The sequence below is a fragment of the Theropithecus gelada genome, chromosome 7b (assembly GCF_003255815.1).
Source record: "Theropithecus gelada isolate Dixy chromosome 7b, Tgel_1.0, whole genome shotgun sequence".
In the NCBI taxonomy this organism is placed as follows: Eukaryota; Metazoa; Chordata; class Mammalia; order Primates; family Cercopithecidae; genus Theropithecus; species Theropithecus gelada.
In genome coordinates, this window is record NC_037675.1 from 73,676,159 (window position 1) to 73,692,297 (window position 16,139).

Genomic DNA, 16,139 nt, shown 5'->3' on the forward strand with positions numbered 1-16,139 from the left:
GACAAACTCTAAAGGTATTTACCTGGGTTTTCTTTTGAAAAAGGAACAGGTCTTATTTTTTTATGGGAGCTGAGGGCAGTGGATAAATTTGGAACCAGACAGTTGAAGTATTACAATAAGCATCAGAAAAAATGAATAGGTTTCTTAAATAATAGGGAATAGAGATAGAAAGCAATCAACAAGGCTCATTTTAGAATTAAAACTCTACAAAGTAAAAGATGTAGCCTGAATGACCCTTGAAATCACATGTATAATTTATAGCACCTGATTCCCTCCAAGTCATTGTACAGAAAATGTATGTCTCAGCTGTGCCATCCTGGTCAATCTGGTCTAGCCTCAGTCTTGTCACATGTGGTGATGACATATTTACATCACAGAACAATTGTGAAAAACAACTGCTAATGTAGTTACTCAACAAATGTAGTGTGCACTAACCTTATGCCAGGCACTATTCCCAGCACTGGGGACCCAGAAATGAAGAGAGAAACAATGTCCTCGTTCTCATGGAACTTGCAATGTGGTGAGAAGAGACATACAAAAGCAAATGAGGAAATCATTTATTATTTAATCTCTGACTCTCTAATATCATAGAAATCATACTTTTACATTCATCCAGAGAAGTAGTTATTATTACCTTTTTCAAATGCTGAAACAGAGGTTACTTGTCTGAGACCTCTTGCTATCAAGTGTCAAAGGTGAGACTGAGTCCAGGTCTTCTGACTCCATATGCCCAGCACTCTTCAAACAGCCAAATGCCTCGTCCCACAGAAAATGGAAGCCCATAGTCCTCATATACTATAAAACTTAAATAGAATACATTATCTCATGTGGACAGATGGTTATGACTTTACAAACTAGGAAATCCTATGTAGGCAGATGTTTAGTTGATGAAAAGAAGCATAAACATGACCCTAATGAATGCGTGTTCTACAAGTTATTGGTTGCTATTAATACAGAGGTAGTTATGCTGTGTTTACGGACAAATAAGGCATATGTAGCAAGCTAAAAAGTGAGAAGTGAAACAAGATTCTTTTTTTTTTTTTTTGAGACAGAATCTCACTCTGTCGCCCAGGCTGGAGTGCAATGTTGCGATCTCAGCTGGCTGTAGCCTCCGCCTCCCAGGTTCAAGTGATTCTCCTGCCTCAGCCTCCTGAGTAGCTGGGATTACAGGCACCCACCACCATGCCCAGCTAATTTTTGTATTTTTAGTAGAGCTGGGGTTTCTCCATGTTGGCCAGGCTGGTGTTGAACTCCTGACCTCAGGTGATCCGCCCACCTCAGCCTCCCACAGTGCTGGGATTACAGGCGTGAGCCACCGCACCTGGCCTGAAACAAGTTTCTTAAGGCAAGAGAAACCACTGGGAACTAGCCACCTGTATTTCATGACTTCAAATGATACCAAGTTTCTACTACTAGAGGGATACATGCAATAGAGGAAATAAAAGGTGGTGATGGGGGAGGCGATCTCTTTAGACTGGTTGGTGAGGGAAGGCCTCTGTAAGGAGACTATTGAGATACGCCTGAGGAATGGGAAGGAGGCAGATCTCTGAAAACCTGGAAGAAGCCCTTTCTAGAAGGAACACACGTGCAAAGGCCCTAAGGCAAGAATGAGCTTGGTGTCCTTGGGGAACAAAATGAAGACCAGAGTGGCTGGAGATTGCTGAGCAAATGGGACATGATTGATTCATGCATCCGGAAAAATAGAAAGGAGCTAGATCCTGCAGGTCCTTGTAACCCACAGTAAGGAATCTGAATTTTGTTAATAAATAAGGCACGAGTTATTGGAAGACACAAAGTCATTGGAAGATTTTAAGCAAGAGTGGCAGGCCATTGGTATTTTTTTTTTTTAAATCACTGTGACTGCTATAAAACCATCACTTATGGAGCAACTGTAGGCTTTTTGCTCTTTTTAAAGATTATTGCGCATTGGATCATTCATGGATTCCAGACTTGAAATGAACAAGATGGGGAATAATGGGGAACTTCTGAACATCAGTAAAAATAAAGAAGCTGCTAGGATCCTGGCTACAGTGTAGACCCTTGAGCTGTGGCAGCCACGAGAGATGGACCTGATGGCTGTGTGATCTTGTTAGCCACTTCTGTCTAGCAAATACACTTGACCTTCATGTGACCCTTTCCACCTCTCTGTGACCAAGTACCAAGTGATAAGCATTAATTAATTTTTGGGTCACTGTGACAGATCATCAGTGTGCTACCCTTTTCAGGTAACAGATTTCCTTGAACCATTTGAAATGCCCAAATTATAAGAAATCCCTTAGTATCTGACTGTAACAGAGATGCAGTTTCCAAGTCTGTAGCATCCCACTAACAGACGGGCTGGAAGACAAGATAGAGCCACAAAGGTAGCAGTGGCCGCCTGTTCACCCATGCCTGTGCTACTCCTGGTTTAAGACATGAGCCCAATTTCTCTTTAGCTGGTAGGGTAACAGAAAAAGTTTTAATAGCTTTTTGAGGCATCATTGATATAAAAAAGGACACGTATTTCATGTGTACATTTTGATGAGTTTGGGCATATGCAAATACCTGTGAAACTATCATCACAATCCAGGGAATACACATGCCTGTCACTTCCAAAAGTTTCCTTGTGCCCCTTTGTGGCTTTTGTTTGTTTGTGTGGTAGAACACTTAACATGATATCCACCTTCTTAACACATTTTTTAAGGGCACAATACAGTATTGTTAATTATAGGGACTGTTGTACAACAGATCTGTAGAACTCATTCACCTTTCATAACTGAAACTTTCTACCTGTTCAGTAATAACTCCCTATCTCTCCCTCCCCCCGGCCCCTGGCAACCACCATTCTACTCTCTGCTTCTATGATTTTGACTGTTTTAGAATCCTCGTATAAGTGTGACCATGTAGTATTTGTCCCTCTGTGACTGGCTTATTTCACTTAGCATAGTGTCCTCCAGGCTTATCTATATTGTCACATATTTCAGAATTTCCTTTTGTAAGGCTGAATAATATTCCACTGTGTGTATAGACTACGTTTTCTTTATTCTTTCATCCATCGATGGACACTTGGGTTGTTTCTATATCTTGACTATTGTGAAGAATGCAGCAATGAACTTGGGAGTGCAAATATCTCTTCAAGATCTTGGTTTCAGTTCTTTTGGCTATGTACCCAGAAGTGGGATCACTGGATCATATGATAGCACTATTTTTAATGTTTTTAAGAATCTCTGATATGGTTTGACTGTGTCCCCACCCAAACCTCATCTTGAATTGTAGCTCTCACAATTCCTACAAATTGTGGGAGGGAACCAGTGGGAGATAATTGAATCACAAGGGTGGTTTCCCCATGCTGTTCTCATGGTAGTGAATAAATTTCATAAGATCTGATGATTTTATAAGAGGTTTTCCCTTTCCTTTGGCTCTCATTCTCCCTTGTCTGCCACCATGTAAGACATGCCTTTTGCCTTCCACCATGATTGTGAGGCCCCTCCAAGCCATGTGGAACTGTGAGTCCATTAAACCTCTTTTTCTTTATAAATTACCCAGTCTCAGATATGTCTTTATCAGCAGAATGAGAATGGACTAATACAGTAAACTGGCACTGCTAGGGTAGGGAGCTATTGTAAAGATACCTGAAAATGTAAAAGCAATTTTGGAACCGAGTAACAGGGAGAGTCTGGAAGAGTTTGGAGGGCTCAGAAGAAGACAGGAAAATGTGGGAGAGTTTGGAACTTCCTAGAGTCTTGTTGAATGGCTTTGGCCAAAATGCTGATAGTGATATGAACAATGAAGCCCAGATTGAGGTGTTCTCAAATGGAGATGAGGTACTTGTTTGGAACTGGAGTAAAGGTGACTCTTGCTATGTTTTAGCAAAGAAACTGGTGGCATTTTGTCCCTGCCCTAGAGATTTGTGGAATTTTGAACTTGAGGGAGATGATTTAGGGTAACTGGCAGAAGAAATTGCTAAGCAGCAAACCATTCAAGATGTGAGTTTGGTGTTGTTAAAAGCATTCAGTTTTGAAAGGGAAACAGAGCATAAAAGTTAGAAAAATTTGCAACCTGATAACACAGTAGAAAAACCCATTTTCTGAGGAGAAATTCAAGCCGGCTGCAGAAATTTGCAAAAGTAACAAGGAGCCAATTGTTAATCATCAAGACTATGGGGAAAATGTCTCCAGGGCATGTCAGAGAACTTTGCTGTAGCCCCTCCCATTACAGACCCAGAGGCCTAGAAGGAAAAAATGGCCTAGGGCCCCCCTGCTATGTGCAGCTTAGGGAATTGGTGCCCTGCATCCTAGCCAATTTAGCCATGGCTAAAAGGGGCCAAGGTATAGCTGGGACCATGGCTTCAGAGGGTGTAACCCCAAGCCTTGGCAGCTTCCACAGGGCACACAGAAGTCAAGAATTGAGTTTTGGGAACCTCTGCCTACATTTCAGAGGATATATGGAAACTCCTGGATGTCCAGGCAGAAGCTTTCTGTAGGGGTGGGGCCCTCATGGAGAACCCTCTGTTAGGGCAGTGCAGAAGGAAAATGTGGGATTGAAGCCCCCACACAGAGTCTCCACTGGGGCACTGCCTAGGGAAGTTGTGAGAAGAGGGCCAACGTCTTCCAGGCCCCAGAATGGTAGATCCACTAACAGTTTTTACTGTGTGCCTGGAAAAGCCACAAACACTCAAAGCCAGCCCTGAAAGGAGCTGGGAAGGAGGCTGTACCCTGCAAAGCCACAAGGGTGGGGCTGCCCATAGGAACTCACCTCTTGCATCAGCATGACCTAAATGTGAGACACAGAGTCAAAGGAGATCATTTTCAAGCTTTAAGATTTCACCTCCCTGCTGGATTTTGGACTTGCATGGGGCCTTTTGCTCCCTTGTTTTGGCCAATTTCTCCCATTTGGGATGGGTGTATTTATCCAATGCCTGTATCCCCATTGTATCTAGGAAGTAGCTAACTTGCTTTTGATTTTACAGGCTCATAGGCAGAAGGGACTTGCCTTGTCTCAGATGAGACTTTGTACTGTGGACTTTTGAGTTAATCCTGAAATGAGTTAAGACTTTGGGAGACTATTGCAAAGGCATGATTGGCTTTGAAATGTAAGGACATGAGATTTGGGAGGGGTCAAGGCAGAATGATACAGTTTGGCTGTGTCCCCACCCAGATCTCATCTTGAATTGTAGCTCCCATAGTTCCCACACGTTGTGGGAAGGACCCAGTGGGAGATAATTGAATCATTTGGGCAGTTCCCCCATACTGTTCTCATGGTAGTGAATAAGTCTCATGAGATCTGATGGTTTTATACAAGGTTTTCTCTTTCACTTGGCTCTCATTTGCTCTTGTCTGCCACCATGTAAGATGTGCTTTTTGCCTTCCACCATGATCACATGGAACTGTGAATCCATTAAACCTCTTTTTCCTTATAAATTACCCAGTCTTGGGTATGTCTTTATCAGCAGCGTGAAAACGGACTAATCTAATCTCCATACTACTTTCCATAGCAGCTACAACATTTTACATTTTACATTTCCACTAACAGTGTACGAGGATTCCAATTTCTTCACATCCTTGCCAGCACTTCTCTTTTTGATAATAGCCATCCTAACAGGTGTGAGGTGATATCTCATTGTGGTTTCGATGTGCATTTCTGTCATGATTGCCAATGTTGACCAACTTTTCATATACCTATTGGTCATTTTTATGTCCTTTTTTGAGAAATGCCTATTCAAGTCATTTGCCCATTTTTAAATTTGTTTATTTTCTTGCCATTGAGTTGCAGGAGTTCCTTATATCTCTTAGATATTAAACCCTTGTCAGATATGTGGTTTGTGAATATTTTATCCCATTTCATAGGCTGTCTTTTCACTCTGCTGATTGTTTCCTTTGCTGTACAGAGCTCTTTAATTTGATGTAGTCCCACTTGCCTATTTTTGCTTTTGTTGCCTATGTTTTTGGTGTCACATCCAAGAAATCATTGCAGAGACCAATATCATAAAGCTTTGCCCCATGTTTTATTCTAGAAATTTTATAGTTTCAGGTCTTACATTTAAGTCTTTAAGTTACTTTGAGTTGATTTTTATATGGTATAAAGTAAGCATTCAATTTCATTCTTTTGCATATAAGTATTCATTTTTCCCAGCATAATTTATCAAGGGACTAACCTTTCTCCATTGTATATTCTTGGCACCCTTGTTGAAGATCAGTTGACTGTATATGCATGAATTTATTTATCCACTGTCTCTTCTGTTCCATTGATCTATATGTCTGTCTTTATGCCAGTAACATACTATTTTGATTACTCTAGGTTTGTTATATATTTTGAAATCAGGAAGTGTGATGCTTCTACTTTTGTTCTTTCTCAAGATTGCTTTGGCTTTTTTGGGGTCTTCTGTGGTTCCATGTGAATTTTAAGATTTTTTTTCTATTTCTGTAAAAAATCCCCTTGGGATTTTGATGGGGAAAGCATTGAGCCTGTAGATAACTTTGGGTAGTATAGACATTTTAGCAATATTGTCTTCTAGTCCACAAACACAGGATATCTTTCCATTTTTTGTGTTTTCTTTATTTCATTGATATTTCCTCAGTTTCAGTGAATAATCTTAAGCCTTCTTGGTTAAGTTTATCCTAGGTATTTTATTCTTTCTGCTGCTATTGGAAATAGAATTATTTTCCTCCCCTCCCCCCCCTTCCCCTCCCTTCCACTTCCTTTTCCCCTTCTCCTTCCCCTTCCCCCTCCCTTTCCCCTTCCCCTTGCCCCTCCCTTTCCCCTTCCCCTTGCCCCTCCCTTTCCCCTTCCCCTTGCCCCCCCCTTTCCCCTTCCCCTTCCCCTTCCCTTCCCCCTTCCCCTTCTCCTTCCTTTCCCCCTTCCCCTTCCCTTCCCCCTTCCCCTTCCCTTCCCTTCCCTTCTGTTGCCCAGGCTGGAGTGCAGTGACATGATCTTGGCTCACTGCAACCTCCACCTTCTGGGTCCAAGTGACTATCCTGCCTCAGCCTCCCATGTAGCTGGGATTATAGGCATGCGCCACCACACCCGCCTAATTTTTGTGTTTTTAGTAGAGATGAGGTTTCACCATGTTGACCAGGCTGGTCTCAAACTCCTGACCTCAGGTGACCCACCTTGGCCTCCCAAACTGCCGAGATTATAGATGCGAGCCACCGCACCTGGCCAGGATTGTTTTCCTAATTTCTTTTTCAGATAGTTCATTCTTAGTACAGGGAAATGCAACTAATTTTTGTATGTTGATTTTGTTTCCTGATACTTCACTGAATTTATTAGTTCTGACAGTTTTTGTGTTGAGTCTTTAGGGTTTACTGCATATAATATCATGTCATCTGCAAACAGAGATATTTTTACTTCTTTCCTGTTTGGATTTCTTTTTCTTTCTTAATTGCTCTGGTTAGGACTTTCAATAGTATGTTGAAAAGAAGTGGTGACAGTGGGCATCCTTATCTTATTCTTGATCTTAGAAGAAAAGCTTCTATTTTTCATTAGTATGATGTTAACTGCAGGATTGTCATATGTGACCTTTTTTATTTTTATTTATTTTTTTGAGACAGAGTCTCACTCTGTCACCCAGGCTGGAGTGCAGTGGCATGATCTAGACTCACTGCAGCCTCCACCTCCCCAGTTCAAGTGATTCCTCTGCCTCAGCCTCCCGAGTAGCTGGGACTACAGGCATGTGCCCCCTATGCCTGGCTAATTTTTTGTATTTTTAGTAGAGACAGGGTTTCACCATGTTGGCCAGGCTGGTTTTGAACTCCTGACCTTAGGCGATCTGCCCACCTCGGCCTCCCAAAGTGTTGGGATTACAGGCATAAGCCACCTCACCCAGCCAACTTTTTTATATTGAGGTAAATTCCTTCTATACCTAGTTTGTTGAGAGTTTTATCATGAAAGGTCAAATGCTTTCTCTGCATCTATTGAGATGATTGTGTGATTTTTGTCCTTCGTTCTGTTAATATGGTGTATTACATCAATTGATTTGCGTATGTCAGACTATCATCACATCCCAGAAATAAATCCCACTTGGTCATGGTGTATGGTTCTTTTAATGTGCTGTAGAATTCTGTTTTCTAGATAGCTGAGAATTTTTACATCTATGTTCATCAGGGATATTGGCCTATAGTTTTCTTTTCTTGTTTGGCTTTGGTATCAGGGTAATACGGCCTTATAAAATGAGTTTGGAAGTGCTTTCTCTTCTTCAGTTTTTTTTTTTTAAGACTTTGGGAAGAACTGGCATTTTAAAAAAATATTTGGTAGAATTTGTCAGTGAAGCCGTAATGGAAATATTATATATATGTAATGTAGTAAGTCAAGAATTGTCCCTCAAAAGGTAATAGAAAACTCAGTTCTTACTTTTAAGACTCTTCTAATTATCCTGGTGGAATGGTTTCTGGAGTATCACCATAATACTGAAATTTACTCCATAATACTATTGAATGGAAGGGATCCACTGCTGGAAACTTTACATTTGACCAGCTGCAGCCCTTGATACTAGGACAGTTTGGCTAGGGGGCTGCCCCCACAGGTAGCAGGGAAGAAGGCTGCATTGGTTTGATTGGGATGGAAGAAGAATAAGCTAAGTAGTCTGTCAGAGTTCGCCAGGTTAAAGAGGAAAGATGACAGCACAGGCTGGAGGGAGGTCAAAGTCACAGTCTGGGGAAACTACATGTATGTTGACCAGTAGGGGCAAGCCTAGTATGGAATGGTGGGTGACAGTGAACGTTGCAGGCCAATGAGATTTAGAGAATGAAGTGAGGAGTGAGGCTTAGGGGAAAGAAGGCCGGGCACATTAGAGGCTCAGAGGTCTAAGAAACATGAGGAAGATGGTCCCCCAGAGAGCTGTCCCCTTGAAGGGGGTGCATTGGCATGATCTTGTCATGAATTTCTCACCCTGTCAGAAACATCTTATGTAGAATTTTTAAAGGGCAACCGTTTTCCTGCTCACCCTCAGTACCTGAACCTTGATTCTAAGACTTAGATAAGGTTCACTTGACCTGGATGTTTGTAAATGCCAGTACCAAGGGGAGTCCTTGAAATGGCATGGAAGATGGTAAAGGGCTCTGCAGAGCCAAGAAACCCAAATTTAGAAATGAGAATTACAAACAGTGTATATACAATATGTCTACAATCAACTAGAAAGGATTATATAGTTTCTGATAACAGTCTTTAAACTTTCCCTACCTAAGACTTGGTATTAAACCTTAATCAGCAGCTCAGGGAATAGTCCAGGGTAGATCCTCATCTTTGTATTTCCTTTACTGTCTGGTTACTTTCTGAAAAGTGGTAGCTGAGGCCATATCTCTTAACCTGCATGCTCTCCCTCTCTATTTTCTTTGCCTCCCATGTTCTCCCTATGAAGTTTGCATGCATGCATGCATTCTCTCTCTCTCTCTCTCTCCCCCTCCCTCCCTCCCTCTCTCCCTCTCCCTCTCCCTCTCCCCCTCCCTCCCTGCCTCCCTCCCTCTCTCTCTCTCCCCCCTTTTCCTGTGGAATTGAAAGCTTATTGTCAGGATGAGACCTTTATTGCTTGGAACCCAGTCTGTGTCAATGAATTGCCCATTTCACAGAATCATGAATGCCACGCTGCTTCCTGAGCAACACAGCTAAGTGGCATTCCCCACCCCTACTCTTAGCAAAAGTTCCTCAGGACATTATTGTTGAATTCTCAATGCCTATTACAGAACCTCATGTTCACGCTGGGAGGTAATTATTACTACCTTTTTCAAATGCTGAAACACAGGTTACCTGCCCAATACCTCTTTGCTATCAAATGTCAAAGGTGACATTCAGCCCAGGTCTTCTGACTCTACATCCAGCATTCTTTATACAGCTAAATCTCTCTTCCTACAGGAGATAGAAACCCACAGTTCTCACATACTTATAAAACTTAAATAGAGTACATTATCTTATGTGGACACGTGGTTATGACTTTATAAACTAAGAAAACTATTTAGGTAGATATTTAGTCAATGACAAGAAGTGTAAACATGACCCTAATTAATGGATTTGCTGAAAGTTATTGGTCGCTGCTTGTCAGAACTGTTGTTTTCCCTGTCACTCCTCAGATTGGATTAGAAAAAATTAAGCATGAAGAAAATTGGCATTTAAAATGTGTTTATTCTTCACTGTCAAGACAGATAGAACTTTCCATTCAAAAGAGAATGAAAAGTTCATTTTGGCATGGTGAATCATAAATAAGAAAAACGGAATAGAGAAATCCTAGGAAGATCAATCTCTCATAAAATGAAGAAATAGAGATTTTATTGCAAAGAATTCTGCAGCACACAAAGGCCCTTAGGACTGGACTGATCTCCGAGTTCAAGCATGACACCCGCTATGCTGCATAAACCCTATTCAGTGTTTAGGCTCATTCTCAAGAGATTGACATCCTTCCCATTTTCATATCCCCTCCCTGGTCCACTTTTTGCCAGGTCCCAAGCTTTTCAGGCAATGCGTGTTCTGCTCTCCCTACTCTCAAAAGACTTCCTGGCATGCTCTCAATAGCTTCACACCTAGCAGGTGGCTGTTTTCCTTCTGACCTTCTGCCAGCCCTCTTCCTTCCTCAGCTTCCTTCCTCTCCTCAGCTTCCATTTAAGGTATTCTTAGTCCTTGTCCCTTGAAATGGGTCCTTGGTGAGTAAACCCCTTTATTGAGTCTCAGACTTTAAGAAGTTCTTGGCTTCCTGGGACCCCCCTCTTCTAGTTGACACCTTTGGGGATTGATTTGAAGAATCATCTGTTGCTGATAAATCAGTGTGGCTTCTGGTGCTGCAGAAGCAAGGAAGAAACTGGGCATATAGTGGAAGAAAATGCGCTTAATTAGAAATTGGTCCTCATTAGGGATTCTTAAAGGAAGTGCTCAATTTGCACCTATGTTAGCAGAGCCTCACACAGATTAATTCAAAGCTGCTACTCTCACCAGCAACACCTTTCATGGCTGGGTTGAATTGTTTGCAGCTGTCAACTATGTGCCAAGGGGAGCGAGGTTTGAATTTCAGTTCTTTGAAATGCAGAAGGTTCTTTCCCTCACTGTGCAGAATCTAGGGAGCCCGACTCTCAAGGGGCAAGGCTCTGGAAGAGCATGTGGAGTGAGTATCCCTCTGGCTTCTGCTCCCACCAGATGATCACCATACCTCTCAACTCCACACTCTTTTCCCTGCCTGTGCTCCAGCTCACACTCTCCACATCCCCGGGGCCAGGCTATACCTAGATCCTTCTTCTTGATCTCCCAGGCTCCAATTTGTCAACTCATCATTCCCTAGACTATTAACTTCAAGGCCTTAGATGGCATTCGAGCTCCTCGGTTACTTCTCTGTGTCCATCTCCATCCCCATCTGCTTCCGTGAGCTTCATAGGGAAGCCACTCTTCATAGTTCTTTGTCCCTCAAACACCCTGCATCCCCATGCCATCATTTCAACCAGACTGCGCTTCTTTTCTTCCCGTCTAAGGAAATTCTATTAGTTCTTCATGGCTGGGTTCAAATCTGCCTCCTTCACTCTCCGGGAAGACTACATTATTCATTTCCTAAATGCAGAGTAGCATTTCTAAAGATGGAAAGGACAAGGCTGGCTAAAATCATGCTCAAAGAAAGGTTTTCTTTTAGGGTCCTCATCACATCACAATAGCAGATTTTTTTTTAATCTATTTTAAATCCACAGAGACTATATGGTTTGCAAAGCTTAAATATTTATTATATTTTTATATATTTATATATTTAATAATATATATTATATTATTTATATTATGTATTATATTATTAATAATTATATATTATAATATATAATTCATATATTAAATATTTTATATTATAAAAATTATATTTATTTTATATTTATATAATATTTTATTTATATATAAATATATATTTATATAATATATTTTATATAATTTATATATTTTATATTATATTTATATATTATTTATATATAAATATATATTTATGTATCTTATTTATATATATTTATGTATCTTATTTATATATAAACATATATATAAATTTATATATTAAATATTTTATATTATAAAAAATATTGTTTATAATATATATATTATATATAATATTAAATATATAAATATATAAATATTTTATATTATAAAATGTTTATCATATGAATATTATATAAACATAATTTTTTTTTAAAGTAAGTGAGGGCTGAGCATGTCAGTATAGTTACTGAGTATTGTTGTATACTGGGCAAAGTACTGAGCGCAATAGAAAGTTACTAAAGCAAAGAACAGGTGCTTTTTCTACTTTAGAGCTGATCCCTTTTCACAATTAAGGCCTCAAAGTGCATCCCATGATTAACCCTGAAATAGTGAGACATAAACGTCCAGACAGATACATGCATGCCAGTGTGTTGAAAAATCTGGCGTCACGTAGCACACTCCAGTGGAAGCCAAGTCTAAGAGACATGAACACAGTAACTCACTGGTAGGGAGCCGTGTGATCCAGACTGTCCTAAGGAGAAGAGACCCAGGGTGGAGAATTCTCACACTGACAGCTGCAGAGCCTGCCTTCCCCAGTATACCGGTTTTCCCAGGGCATCAAACATTTTATTTAGTAAGCTTCATGTTCGAGTCACAAGTGTAGACTTGACACCCCTGTATGGTCAACTCCAGCTGTCGTTTGTTCTCCTCCCCTCTCTTCCAGCACAGTGGCTGGAACCTGTATCTAGTGTACCACAACACTCCATTTCCCTGATCACACACAGCCAGAAGTGACAGTCGCTTCTCCCACTGCCAAGGACAGAGGAGACTGGCTGGACAGGAGAAATTCAGGTGGAGCCAAGGCAAGTGAACGATGGAATTAAAAACAGCTGAGAGATCCCATAGACTTAGAATTACTCATAGCTGCAGACTAGGGGGAAATGAGTTGGTCCTGATGATAAAACAACCCTTTCTTTTCTCTTGTCTGTTCAGTTAACTTCTATTTTCCCATCAGACTGTTTTAACAGTGCCCTCTACTGGGTATTTTCAAAACTACAGGGTTCTGCAGGCCTGACCTGCTCTTGTTCTCCTTTAGCAATTCTTTCTGCAAGATGAACTGAACCCAAAGTTTTCTTAGTTTCTTAAGAGCATAAAAAGTGGACCAGTCCATCCACTGGAAGGAGGGACTCTGCCCTCTTGAGAGATTTCTTTATAAAGGTACATGAGGAGTTGAAATCTTACCACCTCCTGAACTGGCCCAGAGCTGTCCTGGCATGGATAACACAGGGACCTTGACATGGGCTGATGGATTAAGAACAATGTTGCATTTTCTGAATGCATCACTCTTCCAGCAACCCTTGGTCTCACATACGAGGCTCTTTCTCATCCCTGAAAGCTACTGACTTTTCCCTGGATATATTTGTATTGTGATTATTCTGCATATATAAGAATTTCATCCCTTTCTAACTGCTCCTCTGCCAAAACAGAAACCAAAAAAAGCCAAAACATCACTCTGTGCTAGTTAGTTTCTTTGACCCCTCTTAGAGAAACTCTAAACACAAATCTGCTTCCAGTTATATCCAAGGGGGTGTCCTACTGGGTATTCCCATCAGAACCTCCCATCCATCTATTGTGGTTCATTCTTTGCCATTATCGTGTAACAAGTTCAAGATAATTGTGTTTCATCTCCAATTATTATTCGTAGTCTCTCTGCATGTTGAAGATCGCTGAGACAGCACAGAAAAATAGTAAAGCAACAGATGAGGTCTGTTTGCAAAAAACGTAGAACAATTTGAGGTGCACGATGTTCTTCAAATTGTGATTGGAGTGAGGTTTTGAAAATTTCTTCCGAAGGGCTAGTGTTTGTTTTCTCTCTCCCTCTCCCTCTTTTCCCCCCTCCCTTTCCCTCTTTCCCACTTCCTCTCTCCTCCTTCCTTCTTCCCCATCCATTTCCCTTAAATAGAAACAAAATTCTATATATTCTTAGAATCCATAGGATCCATATATTCTTAGAATCCATAGGATCCAGCATTGCATTTTATTTAAAAGCAAATGCCGACCAAGTAGTCAGTAGCACCCTTTCAGCTCCAATAGTTGGTGGTATATTCGATACTCAGCAGTAGACTCATTTCATTATTTTGGAGTATGGACCTGAAGAAAATGAATATCAGACATGGGCTAAGCCAAGGCCAGATAATAAATATTTTAGATTTTGCAAACCATATAGTCTCTGTAGCAACTACTCAGCTCTGCTCTTATAGCACCAAAGTAGCCACAAATAATAGTAAACAAATGGGCATGGCTCTGTTCCAGTAAACTTATTTGTGGAAACGGGACAGGCTGGATTTGGCCCACAGACCCTCGTTTGCCAGTCCCTGCGCTAAGCTATTGCAGAGGTACTGCTGATGAATACGCAGGCTGTGTCCTGTGTGACAGTGCCTAGCCAAGGGGGCAAGTGGGACCTGAAATACAGCCCATGCTCTGCTTCTCCTGCCTTCCGCCACAAGAGGTCCTTTTTGTAATTCAGACAGAGGTACCATTTGTTCACAGGCTGTCTCCAACCAGAATAAGCACCTTTCCTAATGGATTAGGGTACTTAACATGGTCTAGGTAAGTGGGAGGAAGAGGGACCTGATTTTCCTGTATTAGGATAAGGGTTAACCTTTGATCCAATGGGATGTTATTGAAATGAGTAGAGCCACATGGTTCAAACATAGCTGCCTTAGCCCACATCTACAGACTGGGGGTGGGTGGTGGGAGCAATTCCAACAGAGATGTAGACTGGGAAAGTGCCCCAGGTAAGAGGAACCCCAAAGAAGGTGAGTTTATTGGTCAGGGGTCTTGTTGGGTATTATTACCAAAGCCATAGTCCATTTACGAAGTTTGTTCTGTCCAAAATTGTGATGAGTCCATTCTCACATTGCTGTAAAGAAATACCTGATACTGGATAATTTATAAAGAAACAAGGTTTTATTGGCTCATGTTGCTGGAGGCTGTGCAGGAAGCATGGTGGCATCTTCTTGGCTTCTGAGGAGGCCTCAGGAAAACTTAGAATTGTGGCTGAAGGTGAAAGGGGGAGCAGCACTTCACATGGCCAGGGCAGGAGGTGGGGGGGAGATATCACACACTATTAAAGAACCAGATCTCATGAGAACTCTGTCACGACAACAGCACCAAAGGGGTGGTGCTAAACCATTCATGAAGGATCCACCCCTACGATCCAATCACCTCTCACCAGGTCCTACCTCCAACATGGGGGATTATAACTGAACATGAGATTTGGGTGGGGACACTGATCCAAACCATATCAGCCACCAATCTCCATCTTAGAATGGTAGGATAATAAAATTAGGAGGAAACTTGGCATGCTTTTACATACATTTTAACATCAGAACCCTTTGTTCAAATAAAATCTTATCTAGAACTCCAGTATACACAACTGTGAAAAAGGGAGAGTGCTCTGGCGCAGCTGGAGAGGAAAAACAAGGAGTGTCCCACTAACGCCTCCCCAGATCCGGCTGGCCCAGAGAGAGCTGCTGAGACTCCCCCAGGACCCAGTTTGGAGAGTCACTGATTTCATCACTGAAAGTGAAACAACGGAGGCACAAAGAAATAAAATAATTTTAGGTGACAACATTTTTTACCAGGTTTTGTTGGTATAAAACACCCTTTCCTTTTCAGTTCCCCTACTTTAAAGTCTTTGGTTGCTTATATATATTTAGGATGTTTTTATGTAGGGTAATATAGAATTGTATGGCTTAATATAATATTAGTATTTGACATTCTATTGGATTTAAGCAGCCAGTGGGAAGAGAGTAAATAAAAATAAATACAAAAAGGAAACTGCTATTAGCGTTTGTTACCATGTGAATGTACATCAGCTGTGCATTTAAAGATCTCGATAGAAGTTTGTTTCAGTTATTTGTTTGTATGGAGGTATATTTACATACAGTAAAATACATAGCTTTTAAGTGCACAGTTTAATCTGTATTGACTATACTTACGTAACCCACAGCTCTACCAAAATCTACAACATTTCCATCATGCCAGAAAGTTCTCTTATTCCCCTTCCCAATAAATCTTTCCCATCCAGAAGCAATCACAGATGTGATGTCTATCACCACACTTGGTTCTATTCTAGAACTTTGTATAAATGGAATCATACCATATGTACTCTTTTGTGTCTACTTTCTTTGACTTAGCATAATATTTTTTAGATTTATCCATGTTGCAGCATA

General features: G+C 41.0%; 1 protein-coding gene across 12 annotated transcripts in view; it reads left to right on the forward strand.

Annotated features, from left to right (window-relative positions):
* The window catches only part of RGS6 (regulator of G protein signaling 6), a 629,677-nt gene that overhangs the window by 352,111 nt on the left and 261,427 nt on the right, over positions 1-16,139 (forward strand). The window lies entirely within an intron of this gene.